Raw genomic sequence first — 24,047 nt, 5'->3', positions numbered from 1 at the left:
CCCCTAAAAAAAAAGTTCACTTCGTGAACATTTTTTTCGGAGGTGTAATATTTTAATTAATTGATGGCGGAGACAGAAAATTTAAATCTTTTAAAACTCCTGTTTGTTTTGTTGTTGTTTTTTTTTTTTTTGCAACCAAGGATGATTACATTTTATTAGATCTAAACCAAAGTGCTCTGGCATTGCTACTGAAGAGGGGTGGGTTACACTGTTGTTCATTTCTTTTACTGAAGAAACGTGCTAATATTGAGAATTGATTGTGACAGTTTGTGAGGATTTTTTAAAAACCCGCACATTCTCACCGGTATCGGATTATTTCAAGAATGACGGTATGTGACCAAGACATTTGCCTGTCAAAAATCCCGTCCATGATCCCTCCTCATCACTAGAATTACAAAGTAGGAGCAGAAATACTTTTCAATTTCACGCGTCATATATCGGAAGATTGCATTTATCCCGTACCTGAAGTTTTGTCACTAAACGTGTCAATGTGAGCCGTGACGTAGGCCTTGTGAATGCAAAATGTAGGCCTGTGTGAGAAACGCACGAGAAGTGCTTTGAGCACGCCCATTTCTGCGTAACACAGATTTGCAGTATGATATTATTTATGAGAGGATTTTTTTTACGGCGCTCGCAACTGCATAAGGTCATATGAACGCGCGGGACACATTAAACATTTTCAGTTGGTAGGAAATTTAGATTTTGCCGGGTGACGGCCGAAGTCTACTGTTATCGATTTTGGACCACCAAAGGATCTCTAATATGAGCAACTTGCACACGGGACCTCCGAGATTTTTAGCCATTGTCCGAGAAGGCTAGGTGTAGATCTTTCCTACCGTAAGATCAAGGGTGTTTTTAAAAGACAGCAGTAAGAAAGTGCTTGGGAGTAGCAGTAGACAGGCTGCAGAAAGAGTCTGAAGCCCAAAGGAACGGGCAAAGGAGATGAGGGGGTAGGGCAGAAAGTGGAGACGAAAGCAGATGGCAGAACATTGTTAGAGAGCAGCAAATGATGTGAAAGGAGAACATAATTTTAGGGAAGAAAATTTTCCATCGCTATCCGCATTCGAACCCGGGACCTACTGAATGAGAGGCGAACGACTTAAAACCTCTAGACCACGGGAATCCCCATGGTATGACTAAATGGAGACATAATACAAACTGCTGTGCAAAGTATGGGTGAAGTTCATCCATCATAGAGATAGATATTTTAGGAAAAATTGCCCTTCGAATGTTTGATGACTGCAGCATAAATGTGATCCCTAAAATTTTGAATAGCACGAATTAATTACTTGCGGAAATGAATGTGTGTGTGTGTGTGTGTGTATGTGTGTGTGTGTGTGTGTGTGTGTGTGTGTGTGTGTGTGTGTGTGTGTGTGTGTGTGTGTGTGTGTGTGTGTGAATGGTTTAGAGGAAAATTGGGGAAATGCTGGAGGTGGGGGGGGGGGGGGGGGATTTTGAAAAGTTTGCAGCCGTGGATTATGAAGACGACCTCAGATATAGAGGAAACTAAGCCAAGGGACAGTGTGGATAATCCAATTTCAATACCTGGACTTTGCAGATGAACTAGCTTTACTTCCAATCAATCACCGACAGATGGATGAGAAAATAGAAGATCTTTTAAATATTTAACATATGACATGCCTTAAACTACACTCAGACAAGATCATGATCAAATTACCATGTTGTACCACCACAAAAGTTTTAAGGCCACGCAAAAGGTGGATCGAGGGTGTCAAGGAAACCCTAAGAAAACATAACATCGCCACTGATCCGCACTACATTTACCTTTTTCGGTATCAGCGGGAGATACATGTCTTTAACAATAAGAGAGCTGTTACGACACAATTGGAGACTTTATTATGAATACTATTATTTATTCGGTAGGCCTATGTCACCCCTTTGTTTTCCTAACATGTTTATATTTTTTTGACCATGTTCTTCATAGTAAAAGTTGGGTTTTAGTGTTAGACTAGGCGTGCACAGGGCAACTTTCGTTGCGCAACTGTTTTCTCGCCCAAATGTAAACAATGAAATAGATAAGCACCGCGCGCACATGCAACCCGGTTTTTTGGAGACTGAAAAGTTCATGTTTTGTTCACAACTTTCCGGCAACGCAACTGTTGCTCAAATCTCCTGTGTTACATACAAACTGACACACAGCGCGCACAGGCAACTAAACTGTCTCCGGACTCGACAAGGCCCCGCCACTCCCCACAGTTTTTTCACTCAGCACAACAGGCTTAACAGAGGTACACACAATACATTGTTTCACTTCCGCAAGAAAAGAAAATGGATAGCGATCCATCTTGGATAGAACAATTTATTTTTATCATTGAAAAGAAACCTGTCCACTACAAGACGTCAGCTGAGTGTGCTGACAGAATATAGAAAAGGAAAGCTTGGGTCGAGGTCTGTGAGGCTGTGATTGAGAACTGGGAAGATCGGAGTCCAGAAGAAAGACAATTTTAAGTCAAAGGTGAGTAGGTCCAGAGTATTAACTTTCTTTCCAATAAGCCATGAAAAAGATGTAAACACTGTAAATGAGGAAAGGGAATGAGTTACTGTCCAGACCAAACTTTTTATATAGCTGTAAATGGAAAATACCATAAAAAAATTTTTATTTTAATTTCAGATGGATATCTAAGCCACATACACAATATTTTGAATGCAATCTGGATCTAGACAGATCTTTGGCTATAGAGAAAAAGTTAATGTAAAATACATTGGCATGACTGCTCTGGTACAAACTTCATGCAGTTTGACAAAATACCCGTTTAAAACCCTCTGACTGGTCAAAGAGTGAACCCAAAACCGCTTTTTCTTTTCTTCTTTCTAAGTGCAATCACAAGAGCACAGACAACAACTGTGTCATGAAAGTCCTTGGCGTTAATTAATAAGTAAGTCAGTAATGATGATAGCCTACTGGGGGGCTCTCGTGGCCTAGAGGTTAAGGTGTTGGCCTCTCATTCAAAGGTCTCGGGTTCGAATCCGGGTAGCGACCGAAACATTTTCTTCTCTAAAATTATCTCCTTTCACCTTCTTTCCAGCTCTCTAGCAATGTTCTGTTGTCTGCTTTCATTTCCACTTTCTGCCCCCATCCCCTCACCACCTTTGCCCCCTCCTCTGGGCTCCTGACTCTTTCTGCAGCCTTTCTACTGCTACTCCTTGGCTCCTCCTTACTGCTGTCTTTCTGCCACACCCCTGATCTTCTGGTAGGAAAGATCTACACCTAGCCTTCTCGGACAAGGGCGAACAATCTCGGAGGGCCCGTGTGCAAGTTGCGCACGTTAAAGATCCCTTGGTGGTCTAAAATCGATAAGAGTAGGCTTCGGCCGCCACCCGGGCCAAATTCAAAATTTCCTACCAACTGAAAATATTCGGTGTGTCCCGCGCGCTCATATGACCTTATGCAGTTGCGAGCGCCGTAAAACACTTTGCAAAAACAAACAAACAAGATAGCCTACTGTTGCCTGTCTGTTGCTTAGCTCTGTGCACGCGGTGTATAAGTTGCCCGGAGACGGCAACTGTTGCGCAACTAAAATTGCCCTGTGCATGCCTAGGAAGCTCGTTCTAGAAACAATTACCGGTTTGTATCTGTTATTTTTTTGTATCCACTTAGTCCTTTTCTTTTTTTTATAGGCCTACTTATGGTAGTCTCTTTTACTTGTTTTGTTTTCATTTTGTTACTGTTAAATCCTATTCTTTCCGTTTCTCCACAACCTTATACTTTTTGCTGGTTAAAAAAAAAAAAACACTGCACATAATTCACTCCGTTTTAAATCCTTGATCTATGCATCTTCGTTTCAAACATCTATCGTCTTTCTCTTGTAACACCTGTAATCTTCGGCACTTAGATCTAGATCTATATCATTATGACCTTATTGTGTTGCAAGTGCAGTAAAAACTTCACTAAAACAAAACAAAAGCAGGCGTGTAAGCTACCCAAACACTTAACTCTACTTGAATTACACCAGTCCACTATTTTGCCCCCCCCCCCCCCTCCTCACAAACACACACACACACACACACGCACGCACACACACACGCACACACACACGCACACACACACGTGCACGCACGCGTGTGCTCGAAATACGCATACGATAGCCCTGGGCTTGCCTACCAGCGCTGGTCTGTAACTGTTGTTTACTTTGCATGAATTAGCCTATGTTAGCTTCAGCCCTCAGCACCCCTTTGCCAAAAATAGGCGCGGTCTCTTAAACCCAGGACGGAAGTGTGAAGGGAGGCCACCCTCATTCATTGCAGTTCAGGTCGACGAATAAGGTTACGAATCGCCAACAGGACGGTGTGATGGTTACCTTTTTGTGTTTCGTTATTATCCAGATCTACACATGTCAAAAGTATATTCGGCTATACTTCATGTCGTCGAACTAAACAAGGCTGTTATTGCTGTACTACTGTAAGTAATATCCAGTGTGTCGGTTGTGTGCCCACATCCTAACCAAGTCCAAGTCCAAGTAATCAACATGCCTCTCGGCGTGCCATATCCTACAACAGTACAGTACACTGTCGGCAGTCGAACTAGATCTAGCCTCTAGATTCTAAATCTAGAATCTAATTCTAGATATCTAGATCTAGATTCTAGATTTAAATTCTACATTAGTATTAGAACTGGAAGTGGCTATTCTCACCCGGGGCCGGGGTGAGAAGAAAAATACGATCTACCTCTCACCCCGGGTGAGACTTGCCAGCGTAGGCTATTTTCACCCGGTGTGAAACAAGACCTGTTTTTCCTCATTTCGGAATACTTTCTATTGGTGTGGATGATCAAATTGATAAAAGCCAAGAACAAATTACGTTATAGCACAAAAGTAAGCTAATTTGATCGTCTTCAAAGATGCTATGGCTATTTCACTTTTCGAATCGAGCCGAACTACGCAGGTCGCCATTTTGTTTTGCCCGGAAGTTCTCGCAAGATCTACTCCTCCCCCCTCTCTCTCTCTGTCTCTCTCTCTGTCTCTTTCTGAATACTGTCTATCGGTGTGGACGATCAAATTGACCAAAACAAAGTTTTAAAATGATCAATGTTAAAACACAAAAAAGTAAATTAATTTGGTTGTCTACTAAGATGCTACGGCTACGGCTATAACTTTCCGAATCGAGCCGAACTACGCGGGTCGCCATTTTGTTTTGCCCGGAAGTTCTTGCGCTATTCCTCTCTCTCTCTCCACTGCCCACGGACAAAATTGCATGCTTTTAGGCTAACACTAACAGTAATGTAGTAATAGAACGTTTTATAAGATAGAGATAGAGCTAGAGAGAGAGAGAGAGTGTAGAATTCTGTGGTTCAGGGTGAACGCTTAACTGGTTGGCCTTGGCTATACTATAACGGTGAATGCCCACCGGGTGAGAATAGCCAAAAGACTCGCCTGCGCTATTCTCAACCGGGGTGAGAATAGAGGTGGCCATTAGTCTAGATTAGAACTATGTTTAAGTTCATGATGTTGTTTTCAGCCTGTCGAGTAAAGTGTGCAGTTAGTTACCTGTTATTATATTTATATCCCTTCCTTTCCAATTTGATGGCTGTCTTTATTCGGACTCGAGTCCGAATAACATTTTTTCATATTCGGACTCGAGTCTGAATAAAAAAATTTCATATTGGGACTCGAATCCGAATATGAAAAAATGTTATTCGGACTCAGGTCCGGAAAAAAGGAAGTGTCTTCGTTCTATAGATCTAACGTTCAGTGCTTCCAAGTTTCCGCCATTTTGTAGTTTCCCCCACACATCTGCTGATCCAATGCCCGCCGCCTCATTGATACGCACCCCCCATGTTTCCCACTTTCTTTGTTGTAGAAAAAAGTAAAATTGAAGATTAGCAGACCACCCGGCACCTGCATTATATTATGAGTTGTGTAAAAAAAATACACCGATTCGTTCAAATACACAAGCCTCAGTGTCATCTCGATTGTTTTCCAAGAAAAAGTTGTGCTGCTGTGTAGAGCCGAGCATACGGCAACTTTTGATTCCATAGACCAGCGCACAATTCATTACGTAGATCTACGTCAAGACTAGCTTATTATTGTAATAATGATCAGTTGCTGGGGGGAAAAAAGACTGACGCATATGCGACGCTCAACGCCCGCACCGATAGTGCCCCCTCCCCGACACGCACACACAGCCACACGTGTGCAGGCCGCCCATCCGACCCCGACACACGCTAACGAGCCATTTTTAATTGCTTCTGATGACCTCTTGGCAAATAAACATTTATTAGAAACGCTATAACTTTTCAGGAAGGCCTCAAATTCATCATAGATAAAAACTCGGCTCCTGCACAAAATGCCATTTTTCCCGAAGTGATCCCGGTCTCTACCCAGCCTGAGGCGAGTCACCAGTGAAGCAGGACAGGAAGCCGGAGTCATGAGTCACAGAAAGTCGGAAGTGATGTCATGCTGGACAAGAATCAGTCCGAATAACATTTTTTCATATTCGGACTCGAGTCCGAATAGTCACTTCGTTATATTCTAGATTTCTAGATTTAGATCTCTAGATCTAGTCTAGTTTGTTGATTATACTTTAGGCCTTTCCTTTTAATAATATTATTAATTATTACAAGGAAGTGGCTATCCTCATCAGGGGTGAGAACAACCTCTGTGTCTTGCTATCCCCCCCCCCCGCACCAGGGGTGAGAACAGCATGAGTCTTGCTATTCTCACCTCCCCCCCCCCCCCTCAACCCAGCAGGTGTGCTAGTACTAGGCCTGTAGTACTGACACACACACAATAGCTCAGTACAGAGAATAAAAGTTGCGCAGTCCTAGATTTAGATCTAGATATCTAGACTCTAGATCTAGATTATAATTTCAGAGGTTTTGTAATTTATTTTGTGCTGGGTGAAGGTCACTTTTCACACCATAAACAGCAACGAAGTGACTACTCGGTTTTGAGTCCGATTAATAAGATAAAAATAATTCAAACTCTGAATTGAGTCCAGCATAACGTCCGTTTGGACTTCCGACTCTTGTTCCTAAATATTTCCTGCTATGAAAAGGCTGTCGTTATTCTCACCCGTTATTTTCACTCCGGGTGAGAATAATATATATATCCATTTTATTCTCACGCGGGGTGAGGGTGGGAGAATAAAATCATAAAATGAATATTATTCTCACCCGGTCTGAGAATGCAATGGATTTTTAAAGTCTACCTGGATGTTGAGAACGGAGGATAGAAAATAATTTGTGAATTGTAAGAGAGTGACCGTTTGTGACCCTCCCCAGAGCGCTGGCCGATTTTTCTTGGCTCCCGCTGTGATTGTTCAATTGTTTCATTTTTTAAATCTTGAGTTGAGAGTATGCACGAATATCTTCTCCAAAACCCTAGACAAGTGTAAATGTATTCTAAATTCAGAGAGGAATTCACTTGCCAGAGTAGTATGTTTTAAAAAATAATAGCCTTTTATTTAACTGAAAGCTGTTTTAATGAAATAATGTTAAATAGTTTGTCATTGTAATGTTAGAATTGGCATTTGTTTACAACACAAACACAAAAAAACATGTTTAATTGATATCCCTAGAAGAACCCACGATTATTTTTAAGGAACGCAGTGCCTTGACCCTAGGCTTATTTTTTTTCTAAATTTTGATTGGTTAAACCATTTAAGAGTAAACTTAACCATTACCTAACCAATAAATTAATACTGTAGCAGCAAAAGGTGACGCTTTTTGCTCGAAAGATAAGGTTTTCCTTAAAAAGTCGCCTCCCGCGCTCGAAAGCTGGCCCGCCCGTTGGCGATTTTAGTCGCCTTGCGGGCTCAGCGGAGTGAGGAGAGGGGGAGGCGAGTTTTGTCGCCCGGAGCGCTCAGTGACAGGGGTCCTATGATGCCCGAAACGAAAAAACCGTGTGAGAATAGTAGGCTGTCGTTATTCTCAACCGGGGTGAGAATAGTATCAATTTTATTTTCATCGCGGGTGAGAATAATATCCAGTTTATCCTCACCGCAGGTGAGAATAATCACCCCGTTATGAAAAATTTTTCAATTATAATAATAGCAATAGTGACATGAGATTTAATATCCAGTTATTAATGTAGATCTATCTAAACTGGCCCTCCCTGCATCATCCGTATTTGCAGAACAACCAAGTTGAGTTGACCTTGCCGTCGACCAATGAGATTGCGCGTAGTGATTTCATACTCCCAGCTTGCTTAGGGGAGAGGCCACGTGCAGCTCTCGTTTTTGTGCGATGTGATTTTAAAAAATAATTAATTACAGAAAAACCATAACAACAGCAAAATGAAGAAATTAAACTTGGGGAAAGGCAAATTGTGATGGAAGCAATGATGATGCTGTAGCCTAGTTGTGGTGGAAAGACCCTGAGTTGTCTGTTACTTTGTACTTAGACACTGCCATTGGGCAATGAGAGTAGTCTTTTTGACTTTTGACACAATTCACAGTCCTAGTAAGGAATTCTAGTTCTAATTCTGATTTTACGTAAAATCCCCCAATGACAGTTACTTATATTAAAGCTGTGACCATTCGTCTGTACTATTCGACATTCGTGATTTTTGCACTATTCACAGCTCTTCGAGGCGTGGCAGAGCCATTCGAATGTCGTGTGATTTTTTAAAAACAGATAATAATGGATTTTCGTCTCCTTTTTCTCAAACGTAGAAAAATCTGGAGCACATATCTAAAATCATTAAGATAAATATACAGAATTACTCTATATTTGATGGGGTTACGAGACAGAGTAATAAGAGGAGCCTACAAGAATTATAAAACAATCCTTTAGAGAATAAATATTCACTCGCCACACTATGGACAGCTCAAGCAAGAGCACATGACTCTTGAAGTGCAGCGAATGTTTTTTCCATTGAGTTGCCTGTCGCAATGAGCTCCCCTTGCCTAACCCTATAAGAAATTCGAAGCGCTATGAATGGTGACGTGATGTCAACATGTTGCACTGTGACACTGTCTGCGACAACAACACGCGCGCGCTCAGTGACTGGCGAGCTATCACAAATAAGAAAAAACAATTCGACAGGGCTTCGAATTGTGGAAGTTAGATCAGGGCTTATCTTATTTATATATATATACAACGATTCAAGGGTGCTGTGAATACCGGAATTTGATCTGGGCTTGTCACATATGAGAAAATGCGATTCGACGGCCCTTTGAATTGCGGAAGTTAGATCTGGGCTTATCTTATATAAGAAAAAAACCATTCGATGCGCTGTGAAAAGTGAAAGTTAGATCTGGGTTTGTCACATAGAAAATACGATTCGATGGCCCTTCGAATTGCGGAAGTTAGATCTGGGCTATAAGAAAAAACCATTCGAGGGTGCTGTGAATACCGGAAGTTAGATCTGGGGTTGTCACATATATAAGAAAATACGATTCGACAGCCCTTAGAATTGCGGAAGTTAGATCTGGGCTTATCTTATATAAGAAAATACGATTCGACAGCCCTTAGAATTGCGGAAGTTAGATCTGGGCTTATCTTATATAAGAAAATACGATTCGACGGCGCTTAGAATTGCGGAAATCAGGTCTGAGCTTATCACATGTAAAAAAAAACAACATTCGATGGTGCCAGCGAATGTAGAATAGAGAGACTTAGGTCTGGGTTTATACTTATCATATCGCGACCTCAGTATTTTCTTGTTGTATCTCCATTTTTTTAAACAGTGAAAATATGACATCTTCTTAAGCTCACTCTTTGTTACGAACTGTTTTCACTGTTGTTAAAAATGGAGATACGACAAGATAGTAGCTATATAATAAAAAAACATTCAACGGAGGTATTCGAATGTCATGAATAGTGAGCTCACGCTTCGAAGCTTCGATGATATTTTTGTTTCCTCAAAATCGCTGTGCTTTCACTCTTCCATATTTTTATTGAAATCCGTACTTTTTGCCATTTCCGTACTTGTTCCTCCGTGAAAAGCTGCAACAGCGTAGGACATGTTATAGAAACATGCCAGATTGTGCATTTCCTGCAATCGGCCATTATTCCGCTCTGCCATATTATGCATTCATTGCGGGTTGGTCGGCAGTACATTTTTACCTGTGGATTGTTCAAAACTTGGCAACTTTTTGTGCCAATTTCCTCCTTTCTATCATTGACTCATTCCGTCTGTTTATCTTCAGATTGTTGCCGCGGCTGGAAAATCTGCTTCTTGTTAATAAAGTAAATTGACTTGTGACCTTAGACAGAAAATTACTGTCAGAAAGAAACTTTTTTTTACAAAGTTGTCAAGATCTAGAGAAATGATCAATACGAAGATTCTACAGCACGGGAACGCAATAAGGGACGCGATGAAAGAAATTTATTCTAAAACCAGCCTAAAAGTACTAAAATCAAGAATAATTTGAAGTGGTGTTCCGAGGTTGTGACATGCGACATTCGGACGTGAAATTTAAGGACAATTAGGGTATATATGTCGGGTAACTGTATTGTGAAGGTACATATCTATTCTTTTTTCCCAGGTTTACCTTCTATCAATGGTGCAATGACAAATTAATTGAATTATAGTAGCAATGGAAAGGGAACCTGCTTTTAAACATTGCCATCAATGGGAATATAATGGATCTTGGTGAAGAAATCAAACAAGACAAAATGTTGGTGAAAAAATAAATGTTATGGTTTTTAGGCAATCTCTTTAAACAGGCTCTCAAATGCAATTTTCAGCCCTCTAAAAGCACTGAATTTTCCTTACTTTTTTCAGCTTCAGGTTGGTGGAAGGACTGATTATGTAACCTCCTGACACTGCCACTACTCACTTAGAAGCCAAGTCCAAATAAATAAAACATTCTTTCGGACCCGAGTCCGAATAGATAGAACCCATATTAATAGTTTAAAAATCTAATCGGACTCCGTATAGAAAGAGCTGTGCCGAACAGCAAACAACAGTAGTGGTTTTAATTTAGCTGAAACCCCCCCCAACAAAACAACAAAAAAAACCAAAACAATACACTCTGTCTTATCTCTTGTATGCATTGTTGATTGTGTACTATTTAGATGTCACTCGAGTTGCTGAATCTGAATCTAGAGAATCTTGATCAGCGCTTAAATTGTATCACAAATTTAAAAGAATTCGGATTTCTTTGGCCTCATTCTTAATATAAATTGTATTTTCATAGTCTGTAGTAAGTGTGCAGATTTTGATTTCCAGTGACACATTCACATCTTGTGCATCGTACTCGTACAATTACTTCGTGTGTTGTTGCCTATTAGGTTGAATTAATTAATTTTTTGGGCCATGATTTTATTTTTGTAGGTGGGTTCCAGGTGCTTGGTGTGATTTGCTTCTTTTCTTTACTTACTGTCAAACATTACACTTATCACTACATGGCATTGGACAGAAGGGCGAGAGTCCAGCTGTTGCTGGATCGATAACAACAACAACAACAATCAAACATTCACGGGTCTAGAGTAAAACTATTTGCAATTATTTTACTGCCAGTTGCGGCCATTCACTTTGAATGTGGTCTTATATTTCGGCTGTAAATCTCGTGAGTGGATCCTGTGTTGCCCTACTGCCTGAAAGTACATCTCAGGCTTACAATGGGCTACATCAGACAGGAACACAACAAACTGTGAACCTGTCTGTCTTTTTGGTTCCCTGACTATTGGACTTGTTGTTCAGCTCTGTGCCTGAATTTGGTAGACAGACTGGTGCCAATACTTGGCGACCTTTCAATCATCTGTTATTTGCTGGTTATCTGTTGGCTGTGGACCTGCGTTTTGTTCTTTGAATTCAAGTTGGAGTGGTTACCACATGATGATGGGTTACAACATGAGCAGGAAACTCTGTCAGATAGAAAGCTATAGATTTTGGGCGGGTTGTCGGGATGAGCAGTTGGATTGGTATAAATTGTCTTGAAACTCATCATGATTGAATAAATGAAAATTGCATTCCTCATAAACTCAGAAGAGACCATTGTGATAAGTCATCAAGGTTAACCACATGGGTGGTTGGCAGGTGCTCTGGTGTCGTTTGCTCCTTCTTTCCTGTCAAATACTTGTTGCCCTTATCTCTCCTTCTTTTTTGTGTTTGTCACTCTCTTGAATCGGCACTTATATGACTTTATTATTATAGTGAGACCCTCCCGGTCAAAATCAATCATTTGAAGGAAATTTCAAAATTTATTTAACATAATGTCCAAAAATTTTTTGGGAGCCAAACTTTAGTAAAGCTCTCACTAAAACTAAACTGAATGTTAACCACTCTTTTCTTGCCGCATACTTGTAAGCCTTACCATTTGTCACTTCAGGTAATTTCAAAGTCAAAGTAAGGGGAAATCATTTTACAGATAAAGTGTCTGACCATGAGTCACTGATCATCACAATTGGATTCTTCCCCCCTGATGATGCTGGTAAAATAAAATCCTGTTCCTTTAAGATCATGATTTTTCTTGCTTGATATTCTCTCTCCCAGCATGTTTCTCAGTGAGCTCGGCCTGTTTATAGCGCTTGTCAATCTTCTGATTTGCATTAATCTTGAAAATGTTTTCATTTTAGGGTTTTGGCCCAATTTTTCTTATAAATAAAAAAATTTAAGTCGCCTGGAGAAACTATGAACTGTGCCAACTCAGTCTGCCGGCAAACCTGATTTCGCCAGTTCTCGGCCCAGGTGCCTTAAGTTTAAGGTTGACGGGCGCCTATAAGTCTTTTATATTGCGAGGACTCCCGCTTAAATCTACAGGAAATAGAGGTCTAAGGTGGCATGAGTACAAAATGTGTTGGGTAAAAAAGCTGTCAATCTACAGGGTCCTTGACACATGTATACATAGCTTAGTTTCTGATCAATTTTTAAGTTACTTAAAGTTTAGCTGAAGCTTTGCGTATAATTAGGTCAAAATCAGTCATTTGAAGGAAATTTCAAAATTTAGTTAACATAATGTCCAAAAACTATCACCATTTCGTTACAATTTGAAAAAAAAAATGAAGTAAATAAGACAATACTTGACGAAAATATAGAACTTGTAAGTATGTTAGGTGCAGAAACACGAAACCATAGCCACGGGGGTCTTAGAAATTGAGATAGAGACTTGAAGTTTGGCAGTTATTTTGACTATGCCACTACAAGGTAACACACAGAAATAGAAAACTATTCATTCACAGAAAAAAAGCGCATGGACAAAACAAAATTTTAACGAGAATGGTCTTCACGTCAAATGCAACAAGTTACCATTGTAGGCCGTGCTAGGTACCAGAAGCTAAATATTCAAAGTAGCTGTATGTCAAATATATCTATTGCATATGAAAGGCCTCTGTCTCCTGTGAATTTTGGTACCACACTTTTACCTCTCAGTCAACTTTTAAGAAAATGGCAGCTGTTTTTTAATTTAATATATAAAATCGAATCACAAACTGGCTACATCCCCATGTTTGGCAGATAATTAAAGAGTACCAAGTCCTCCAAATAACTCCACATTAACAGAGAGTGCAGTCACTATCATAGAAATGGAGCCAAATTTTTTTCAAAACTGTGAAATCACTAAAAATCAGTATTTTATTGACTCAAATACAATGATCTGTCGTTATTTCAATAAAAAAAACTCTGAGCGTTGTCCTGGCCGGCGCCGCATCAGTTCCCACAGCGAGCGAGTCTGTAGTGTACTGAGTGCTCCCCGGAGTTCCGAGGAAGGATTGATGCAAAATAATTCCAATCAGATGACTTTATTCTAATAGAAAAAGAACTCTTGTTCTTTCTATTGGTACCTTTTTTTGAGTCGGTATTTTACATAATTCGCGTTTAAAATGATCTTTGAAAACTTTTTAAAGGCCTTCTATTTAAACGCCTAAGGCCAAAAATATACCATGAGAAGCCTTGTTTAAAACTCTAAATTTGTTGTTTGCCAATGAAAAGACGGTATTTAATCACCACTCTTTCTTCAAAGCTTTCGGATGCATGGGTGTCAAATTTTTTAATCGGCAGACCTTGCATTCCAACTGCGAGGGGCTTTGGTTTCCATGACGATTTTCTGGCTCCAAATACTTGGAAAAACTAACAAATTACGCTATTGTAACGAAAAAAAAAAGCTTAAGTTTTTCAAGGTGTACAGCATTTGGAGTGTTATAGCGAAAGAGCAAAGACAAAGCGATCTGAATTAACTTGATATCACCGAAACCATGCGCTCGGAAGTCCATGAGTCGGCTTACGTGCTGCGTTTACACTTCCTTATTATACATTTGCAGTAGCACTATAAACACACGAGCTCACGCATACATGCACACACAGATACACACGGACACATGCACACAGACCACCTCGGTGGCCTCTTGGTAAGGAGTCCACCTCGGGAGATCAAGAGGAAGATCAATCTTAACACACACACCCCCCCCCACTAAAACACAATAAAAATGAACTTTCAAAGTCAATTGAAGTGAAAAACTGAAAGATCAATAGCCGATAAATAAGCTAGCAGGGCACACTTACACAGATAGCTGTTTACGTAATCAAGCTTAAAATGGGCTAGGAATTACCGTTCTTACATTACCCTGTTTAACACATTAGAGCCTTCAGTTGTTCATAGTGACGCTAAATTGTTTATATTTCAGACCCGTATGCTTGAAAAGGGGTATCAATCTAAAATAGGGGGGAATCAAGGACGTTGAAGCAATATAGCCATGAGGTAAGGGTTATAAATAATCTCACAGCTACACACCAGCAGATCAAATGTTCGAAAGGGTTTGAGGTCCAAATTCCTGTATCTTGTCACCCAAGCTCACAACAAACCACTCACACACCTCCAAAATAAATCGAAATAAAATATTTATAGTTTATAGTTGTTTATTTTGATGTTAAATGAAGCAAAAGACAATTAACTTTCAATAGATCCAAAAAGACAAAAAATTAATGGAAAGTCACTTTTTTGCCTTTTGAGCCTCGTACCGCCAAATAACACATTGTGTCTTACGACTGATTATGACTGGGGCGGACAGATATATTTTAGCTACCCGTGACAATCTGCAGGAAATGGCGAGACTGGCCACAGGATGCCTCTAGTCTCTACCAGTCTAGCACTGGTCAAAGTGACAACCGCCAGCCACACTGTACCGCCAACCTTTTGTTCGTCCTAAGGATGACGGTATACGAGGTTTGACTGTACTTCTTTGTAGAGTTTTGTCTAAGGCCTGTCAAAATACATTGACAAAAATTGATAGCTCAAGTGTTAACATTGACAATGTTAGGCAGCTTTTTTTGTCTCTCGTAGAGAATTCTAAATTTGAGTTAACAAGGTTCCAACAGAGCACCGACAATTTATTTGTTTGGAGTCCTCTTAAACTGAAAAGAGCAGGAAACCAAACAAAAATAAGGGTCCAATTTTTTTCTTCTTCGTTCTCCCAAGAGTACTTTGGATGACACAATTTGAAATTCTACTTAAAAAATAGGTGGATTTTTGTCCTTTAAATCTTTTACTTACAACCTTCAGGTCTTGTACGCTTCAAGATTGCATCGGAGCGCACATATCGTTGTCTCAGAACTATGTTGTCCACAGTGTACTGAACTATTGAGCGCATTTTGGACAAAATAGTTCTGAGGCGAAGTGTAAATTTCCGGCCAGAGAAGGACATCTCTAGTGTGTATTTAATAAGCCTAGTTACACAAGGATAACGAATATAATCTGTTGCACCACCTTTGGTTTATCATGGCTTATTGACTCTGAAGTTAGAGCACATAGGCCCGACACACGAGTACGTGACGGAATGTGGTATGTTTTATGGTGTCACTGGCAGTGGGCTTTCTTTTTCGCTTCCACCTTCTGTTTTGTCTGTTCTGTATGACTGTTGTGCAGATTAAGCAGGCTGATAATGCCGAAGAGAAAGGACAATGTATGCAGCCTGCTGTGCAAAGTGCAGTCAGTAAAAGAGATGAGAAAAACACTTTCGTAAAAATAAATTTGACGCTAGTATGGCATTCCCAACTCGACAATGTGGGCGATCATCATTGTCCGTCCAACCCTCTCAAAACTGCAGCCCGGGCCGGCTAATCCGAAGAAAATCCAGCTGTCTGGAAGATTTGGGTTTTAATGGATTCCACACTCTATCTCTTTCTCTTTCACTCTCTCTCTTTTTCTCTCCCCCCCCTCTCTCTCCCTCCCTCCCTCCCTCCCTCCCTCGTCCCCACTCTCCTCTCTGTCTTTTAAAATCTCTGAGTATGAATGCGTGTATACATATATTGTAAAATGCCAGAGATCTGAAACAGACATCAATGATCATGGTTCTCCTGTCATTTCTCCTATGGGATTTTCTCACAATTCCCATATTATTCCTCGTCACCCATCTGTTCAGGTTTTCCAAATAAGTTTCTATGGGTCTGCCCCTGCCTTGTTTGCCATGACCTATCTTTCCAGTGAGAACAAGATTCAAAACCCTTTGGTTGAGTGTAGTGTCCTAGAAATCGTATTCTCTTCCCAATTATTCTCATTAGTAAGCGGCCCATCTGGGTTTCTTTTTTATTTTCGTTTGATTTCTTTTCTGTCCATGAAATTCTTTAACGTCTTTCGAGAAACCACATTTCTGTTCTTTTTTTTTCCATTGGGTAATTGTCCAGCATTCACAGCCATAATAGGTGGTGTGGGTGGCCTAGTGGTTAGGCTCCCAGACCCATATTTGTGAGATTGCAGGTTCGGGGTTCAAGCGTCATCTCGGTCTGACGTTGTGTCCTTTGGGAAAGCCTTTTTACTCAAATGTCCTATTTGGCTCGGTCCTTTTGGAGATGGATACACCCCCCCAGTGGCGGTGGGTAGTGAAGGGCTCACGGGCTTGAGCCCCACCCTCCAAGTCTATCCCAAGGCAAATGAAAATAACGAAATAAGCAGTTGAAACTGTTCTGATCGCTCGCAATGAACACAGAGTGATCAACTTGGCAGCTTGCTCGTTTATCCAATCACTGTTGTCACCGCTTACAACTATAGTAACCTAACAGCCAATCAAATGTCTTTAGGGCTCAGCAATCAACCAGCCCGTTCCCACCGTCCCTCCTTAATGAACCCCCTCTAATAAAAAGGTAGAAGACTTGAAAACAATAACACTGCACAGTCCTCACAGACGGTATGTGTTTGGAGTGCTGTGTGTTTGTGCCGCTGAGATTTAACAGTTATTAATTACATACAACCACTTTTGAGGCAACTTTTTCTTCAAATAAAAACTAATTAGAGAAATTTGGAGGTGAAACGGCTTCGTCCCCACCATCCAGAAGATTTAACGTAGAACAAAGAGATGGAAGACAAAAGTGGCTCTTCTCGTTTGAATGGTTCTCAAAATGCCGTGGCTCGCAGTGAGTACAGAAAATCATCACTGTTTAGTTTTTATTACTTGCTATTTGGTGGTAAAGAAGTGGAAGCAACCTAAGCCCCACCCAAATCTTGGTCCACCCACCGCCACTGCACCCCCCCCCCCCCCCCCAGGGCAGTGCCACTGACTATAGTGTCTTTAGGCCATTCCCAAAGGGGGGACATTTCTCGCTTATGAACAGTAGAATTGTAAATGGGCTGATTCATCATGTCACGCTCATAACTGTGTCTGATCTGCAACAGGGAACTGCTGCTTTTTCTTTCCTATTGTCTTTTTCCTCCTCTTATTTTGTATGTTTGTTACACTCTTTTGAACTGCTATTTCCGGGGTGCCTTTATAGTCGAAGCTGACTTTGTGCTGTTGAAGCTAGAGAGATGAGCAGAGTAAGTCTGATTCCCTTTAAAGACTTCTCTGTTGACAACCACCCCTTGGCGCTCATATGACCTCATGCAGTTGCGAGCGCCGTTAAACCCTCTACTTACCCCCTGGGGGGAATGCCACTGACTGAAGTGTCTTTAGGCCATTCCCAAAGGGGGGACATTTCTCGTTCAAGCATAGTAGAATTGTAAATGGGCTGACTCATGTCACGCTCATAACTGTGCCTGACTACAATAGGGAACTGCTGCTTTTTTCCCCTGATCCTTACTATTGTCATTTCCTCTACTTCTTTTGTATGTTTGTCACTCTATTGTGACCTGCTATTTTGGGGTGCCTTGATAGTCGAAGCAGACCTTGTGCTGTTGAAGCTAGAGAGGTGGCAGTCTAAGTCTGATTCCCTGTAAAGACTTCTCTGTTGACATCCTCCCCTTGGCGCTCATATGACCTTATGCAGTTGTGAGCGCCGTAATACCCTCTACTAAAACTAGGAGATGGATGTTAAACTCTGAGGTTCCCCATTTAAATGATCCAATGGTGGTGATAGGGGCATAAAACCTATACCATTTCACCATTTTCACGGCCATAATATAAAAAATTTGACTACACATAGTCATGTGTTTGTAGGGCTCCGCTGGTAGGGTCAACTTCTCCAGTTTCTCTCTAGATGTAATTGTGTTGATGGGCTTCTCTTTACTCAAACATACAAACAGACCCCACATAAGCTTTTTGAACCCTTATTTTAGTATGTAGTCATTAGATGTTTTTATATTTCAGGATGGGGCCTATTTGATTGGAGCTATCTTAAGCTTTTGCGATTCTTCGATTAATAATATCCGTGGAAAATTCGGCATTGGATGTAATTGTAATGTGGTATCATGCTGGACTACAGAGCTGATGACCATAGTTGGAATCCCAAACAGTATGTTATTGAATTCCAATCGTTTTATCAATTTTTCAAAGCTCTCAACCCATTTTACTCTCAGAGACGGGTGTTAAATTTGGAGGTCACACCTCTTAGATAACCCTACAGTGTACAGGCGTTAAACCCATGCACTTACAATTACAGGTACACACACCTGTACTTTTTTTAATGAGATAATAACATGGGTTAACTTTTCTAACTAATGTTATAATAATAACCATGCATCCTGCTTTGTTTACATCCAGCAATAAACCTTTACATTCACTTTCTGTTACAACAGCATCTAGAATCAGTTGAAGGTCCTTTTCTGAATCTGCAATTAAAACTGTATCATCGGTATATATAGAATATTATAAATTATATTTTGTCCATTCACTTTGAGACTTGGACTTTATTCTATGTCTCTAAGGATTGTTTCACTATAACATAGACTGTTAAAGAGGTCTGATGATATAGCTTATCACAGGCTGACTTCTCCTTTGATCTACTTATATTCACTGTACTCTTCCTCATTCTTACAGCAGTGTTGTGATCCAAGTGCATATTCCTAATAATTCTTAAGTCTTTTCCGTCAATGTTTAGCGCTTCCTACAGTCTAAATCTAAGCTCATCATGCCTTACTCTCAAAAGCATTTAACTAATCAATGAGGCAGAAGTACATATATATATATATATATTTGTTCATCTTTCCTTTAGCTTTGTCAGGGTGTGTGTATGTAAACTGAGCTGACCCCGGAGAAAGTTACATTAAAAAAATAGCAAAAATTGCAAGAAAAGTTGCCAGACACTGATAGCTAAAAAATGTAGTGTCAGTTGTGACAGAGTGACGTATAGTAACAATTAATTGTTGTTGTTTTTCATTGCCACCGAGTAAATTGGAGGTCTTTTGCGTTGGTGAGTAGATCTAGCCTGTGTGCTCGGTGTTTTGCGTTCCTGAACTTCCGCTTACGCACGCCTCTCTGTCCCTGTGTTGTTGTTGTTGTTGTTGTTGTTGTTGTTGTTTTTTTTGTGTTTTTTTTGGGGGGGGGGGTCTCTCTCTTTCCCTAACCCTCGTCCCCCGGATGTATGTCCCCCGATATATGAATTTCTGCTTGAGTTTTTGTGCGTTTGTGGTCTACTTGTAGAATCGCCTGTGTTGGTTCTACACAGAAACGTAGTAGCCTACGTCTCATTCAAAACCTCTAGATGTTCGTCCAATGAAATTAGTAGAGAACAAATTGACCCACTTAGACCTGCGGAGCTCGAAAAGATAGCCAGGAAGCAAGACTTTCACTTTACTGCACAAAATCTTTCAAATGAGCTTGAATTTAATGCAAAATGATTTTACCTGATAAAAATAAGTTTATAGATTTAGATAGTTTTGAAGTCCATTGTGCAGGTGAAAAGAAGAATTTGAGTGCAAAGCATTCGGAAACTGACCTGTACTATTTCCTTTCGAACCCCGGAATGTTTGTAACTACTCTTTATGATTATTTATTGACTTATGAGACTGGGTTAGATCTGTCTCTTATTTATGTGTTCGTAACACGTTATGAATAGAAAACTAAAGATAAGACGTTGTCCTCAGACTTTTAAAATCGTATCGTGCGTTTGAGGAAGAATTTCGGAAGTGCTGCGGTACAAAGTACTTGAAGGAGGCTATGTTTTCAGCAAAAAACCCCAGAAATCGCAGTCACCGCCAAGAATAACACACTATTCGAAACTCTACCCAGCGGAGTGGCAGTACTTCAAGTTCGACCTGTTCTTGATGTACAAATAAACATTAACATGAAAGGCAAGAGGAAAAGATATTGAGCTTATTCAGTCCCAAGCCTTCCTTAAAGGCAATAACACGTACAAAACTTGTATGTCGATACCATATAATCCATACCACCGAGATCAGGTATTCGCGTAGCCCAGCCCTCCCCCACGAATTTTTTTTCCTGTTCTTTTTTTATATTAAAAAATACGGTCGTTCTTCCCCGGTCCTCAACATTTGTTGTAAGTTATCTGTGTGTCTATAATCACATTGTGAACTTAATACTTACTTGTTGTTGCTGGAAAAAGTTTTAGATCTAATGGTTGGAGCTCTAACAAGGGCAGCAGTACAAACCTTGTGTTAAGTCTCTTCCCCCCCCCCCCCCCCCCGGACATGTTGCAATGATTGCAACTTACACCTGGCCCTGGAAATCATTTTTTTTTTTTTTTACAAAACGCAATTTTGCATTGATCATGGAAAAATTACAAAGGTTGCTTACCACACTATTCTCACTGTTTTGAAATTCTGATATTAGGAGACAAAAACATTAACAATGTCTCTACTTAGTTGGGAATGAGGTTTCTGCCCTGTCCCTTCCCCGACAACCACCGAGCAAAGAAATAAACGATCATCATCAAAATCACAGACCTGAAAAATGTCCTATTGTCTTGGATTTTTTGTTGTTGTTGAAGCATAACAATTTGTACCATGTATATATACTTTTGCTCAACTTACGAATCAGCACCAAAATCAGGGCACGGAAAAAAAACACTTAAGTGTGGCATTTATAGCATTTTGTTCACGAACTGAGGCCTGTGTACCATAGTTTATTCCATTTTTGACGCTTGCAACATACCCTGAGACCAAAGAAACGCGACATTTTCATCGTCGCTGAAGCGCTGACCAAAGTTTCCATTGGTTAGTGCCGTTTACATGTTCGATCGAATCATGGTCTGAACCTGCAAGATTAACCTACCAAATCAAACAATGACACAATTCAATGCACTGATTGGTTGCTAATGCAACGAACAGCCATACAGCTATCACAGCTCACGGGTACTCACTTGTCACGTCATTCGAGAAGTGAATGTGTGTTCATGATGTCACGTAGGCCTGGCATACAGATTTTAAGCCTCGAAATATGCAACTCAGTTGGAAACGAAATCAGTATCAAGATGCTGAGACTTTCACCAGAAAACCGTGAGAGGGCTATTAGACGACTAAAAGCTGACGAGTCTGCTGAACAGGTTTGGCATGTCTCCACCATCTACACAGTCTATAGAACCAGTTTTTCGCCACCAGTGTCGCCAGTGATCTCCCCAGAGCCTGAAGACCGATTGCGACAACTGCAGCTCAGGATCGCCTCATGGTCCGCCAATACTGGTTGAATCCGTCCATGACAGCCGCCGAGACCACTAGGAACACCATGGGATGAACGGGACTGGTCCTGAGTACCAGAACCATTGGACTCATTGAACTGGAGAAGCAGATAATGGAGAAGGGTGCTGTTCACTAACAAGAGCAGATTCTCCGTTGATCTGTCAAATGGGTGCATCCATGTGTGGCGCACAGACCTGGCGTGCTACGCTGGTGCCAACATCGTGGAGGGAGACCCTTGGGGAGGGTCAAGCGTCATGTTTTGGGGAGACATCGCTCTAAACCAATGAACTGGACCAGTGTTCTTCCAGAAAGTGGGTCATAAACAAGGAAATGGGGTTATAGCTCAGCGCTACATTGACCAAGTTCTCCAGCCTCGTGCAGTGCCCTCTTTGTAGAGGCATCTAAATATCTTTTGCCAGCAAGACAACATACTGCCTGTATAACACAGTACATCAGTCTTTTACCTTTTGCCTCATCCGACTCATTCACTTGACTTAGGTCTAACCCACGTTTGGGACGCTTTCAGGCGACTCAACCAGCTGCAACTATCATCAATTGAGTACAGTCATAGATCTCAGTTCGACAAATTAACACTCTTGTCAGCTCTACTCTATGGGTTGTAGATGCAGAGCGGTTATTGCAGCCAACAGAGGTCACTTTATAAGTGTCAAGGTCACAGAAATAACATAGTGAGGCTAAAACTACACCTTTTGACACTCATCGCTAAGTAAATTGGGCGAATTGAAATTTCATTAACATGCAAACCTCTGTTGAGTGTAATTTGTTTTATGCCAGCTTTAGTTTTACCCGTTTCTTTTGCCTTTCTTATGTCTCTGAGTACAGTTTATACACGTGCCGAAGTGGTGGGTTATTAGAGAGTCAGATACAAATACACAAAGAAATGGAAGAGGAGAGATAAGGACGATAGGAAAAGGAGCAAGCCACACCAGAGCTCCTGGCAACCGCCAGCCATGCATTTATGAGCGAGTGTCTTTATACAATGTGTTAAATCAGAACATTGGCAAAATATTGAATTATAGCCGATTTTTAAAAGAAATCCATGAATTTGGAAGAAATGTTTAGATCTACAACCATTCGTGATGTATTTGCATGTGGGTCTAAATGTTGGATATCCAACAGAATCTCAAAGCCCATTAATGAAGACCCCTGAAATACAGTTCGGAATTTTTTACATTTTCTTCTTTGTTAGCTTGAAGCAGATTAAAAGAATAAATAGAAAAAAATAGCCGATTTGCGTTTGACACTTGTAGCAAAAAAAAAGTTGCATATTTGCATCTTCATACTTTAACGCCCGCCTTTGAAACATGGCCCAATAGACGGGTGAGTGGGGAAAAAACAACAACCTACGTGTAACACTGAATTGTGGGTGCAGTGGATGTCGCCATCTCAGAGTGAGACATATGAAGCCTTGGTATCCGTTAATCGTGTATTGCACTGATCCTGTGCAGAATCTGTACACCCAAAGGGTGGTGGTGCAGTGCACAGACAAAAAACCCCCAACGTTTTAAGTACCGATACTGCATCAGGGTTTTTTTGTTGTGTTTTTTAAAGTATTTTTGTTTGGTCGCTGGCCTACCGCTATGCAAAGTTTTATACTCACATTGGCAAATGAGCTAGAATGCGTTTAACACGGACAGACGAAAGTGAACACGGTATAATGTGATTTTAGTAATATTTCTGTTCATAAGTAAACTTAAAAGGGTTTAGGTTTTCGAGTGTAGTGTAAAGGGCTTCTTTTTTTTTGCAACAAAGCCTACCTAGTGATAACAAACGCGACAATGGTCTGCACACTCACTTTTTTCTCTCTATCAGCTCCATTGGAAGTGAATTGGTAGGTATGAGCCCTTTTTTTAGAAAAGAAAAATCAGTTCAGAAATTGTGTGTTGTGTTTTTTAGTCCGATCAGTGCTCTGGCCGCTCTTGCAATAACACTACATGTATAATTTTTAAAAATATAGTTTGTTTTGTTTTATTAGACGTTTTGCAGTACTTGCAACACAGTGAGGCCGTTATAAGTGAAAATGTGTTACCACACACACACACACCAGGGTTGGTGATTTTTTATATTTTTAAAATAAATTAAAAAATCGATTTTAAAAATTTAAATCAGATTTTTAAAATTTAATCGGATTTTTTATATTTTTTTTATTTTAAAAAAACGTCGACACACTTTGGAATTTTTGGTGGCTAAAAGTAAGTTCTTTTAGTGAAAAATGCATTGTCTTTATGTTAACTAATGATTAATTTAAGCAACTGCAAATTTTGAAAGCCTTAATCTGCTATATCAGTGAATTATGGCTACAGACAAAAAATGAAGAAAATGTCAGTCTAAAAGGAAGGGGG

At 40.4% G+C, this 24,047-nt stretch overlaps 1 protein-coding gene across 5 annotated transcripts in view; it reads left to right on the top strand.

The window, feature by feature from the left end:
• LOC101856358 (protein sprouty homolog 3) overlaps nucleotides 1-24,047 on the top strand; it is a 50,508-nt gene that overhangs the window by 8,146 nt on the left and 18,315 nt on the right. Inside the window, exon 2 of one of the 5 annotated variants that reach the window (XM_035970826.1) lies at nucleotides 19,438-19,460. The exons of 2 other annotated variants lie outside the window; for them this stretch is intronic. The gene's annotated coding sequence lies outside the window, so the exon portion shown is untranslated. Of the gene's footprint in view, nucleotides 1-4,109; nucleotides 4,421-12,060; nucleotides 12,340-19,437; nucleotides 19,461-24,047 lie in introns of those variants that run through there. 2 more of the 5 variants (XM_005102442.3, XM_035970827.1) reach the window with 2 other exon arrangements.

Source organism: Aplysia californica, unplaced genomic scaffold, assembly GCF_000002075.1.
Source record: "Aplysia californica isolate F4 #8 unplaced genomic scaffold, AplCal3.0 scaffold00325, whole genome shotgun sequence".
NCBI lineage: Eukaryota > Metazoa > Mollusca > Gastropoda > Aplysiida > Aplysiidae > Aplysia > Aplysia californica.
This window is presented reverse-complemented; position numbering and strand designations above follow the sequence as displayed.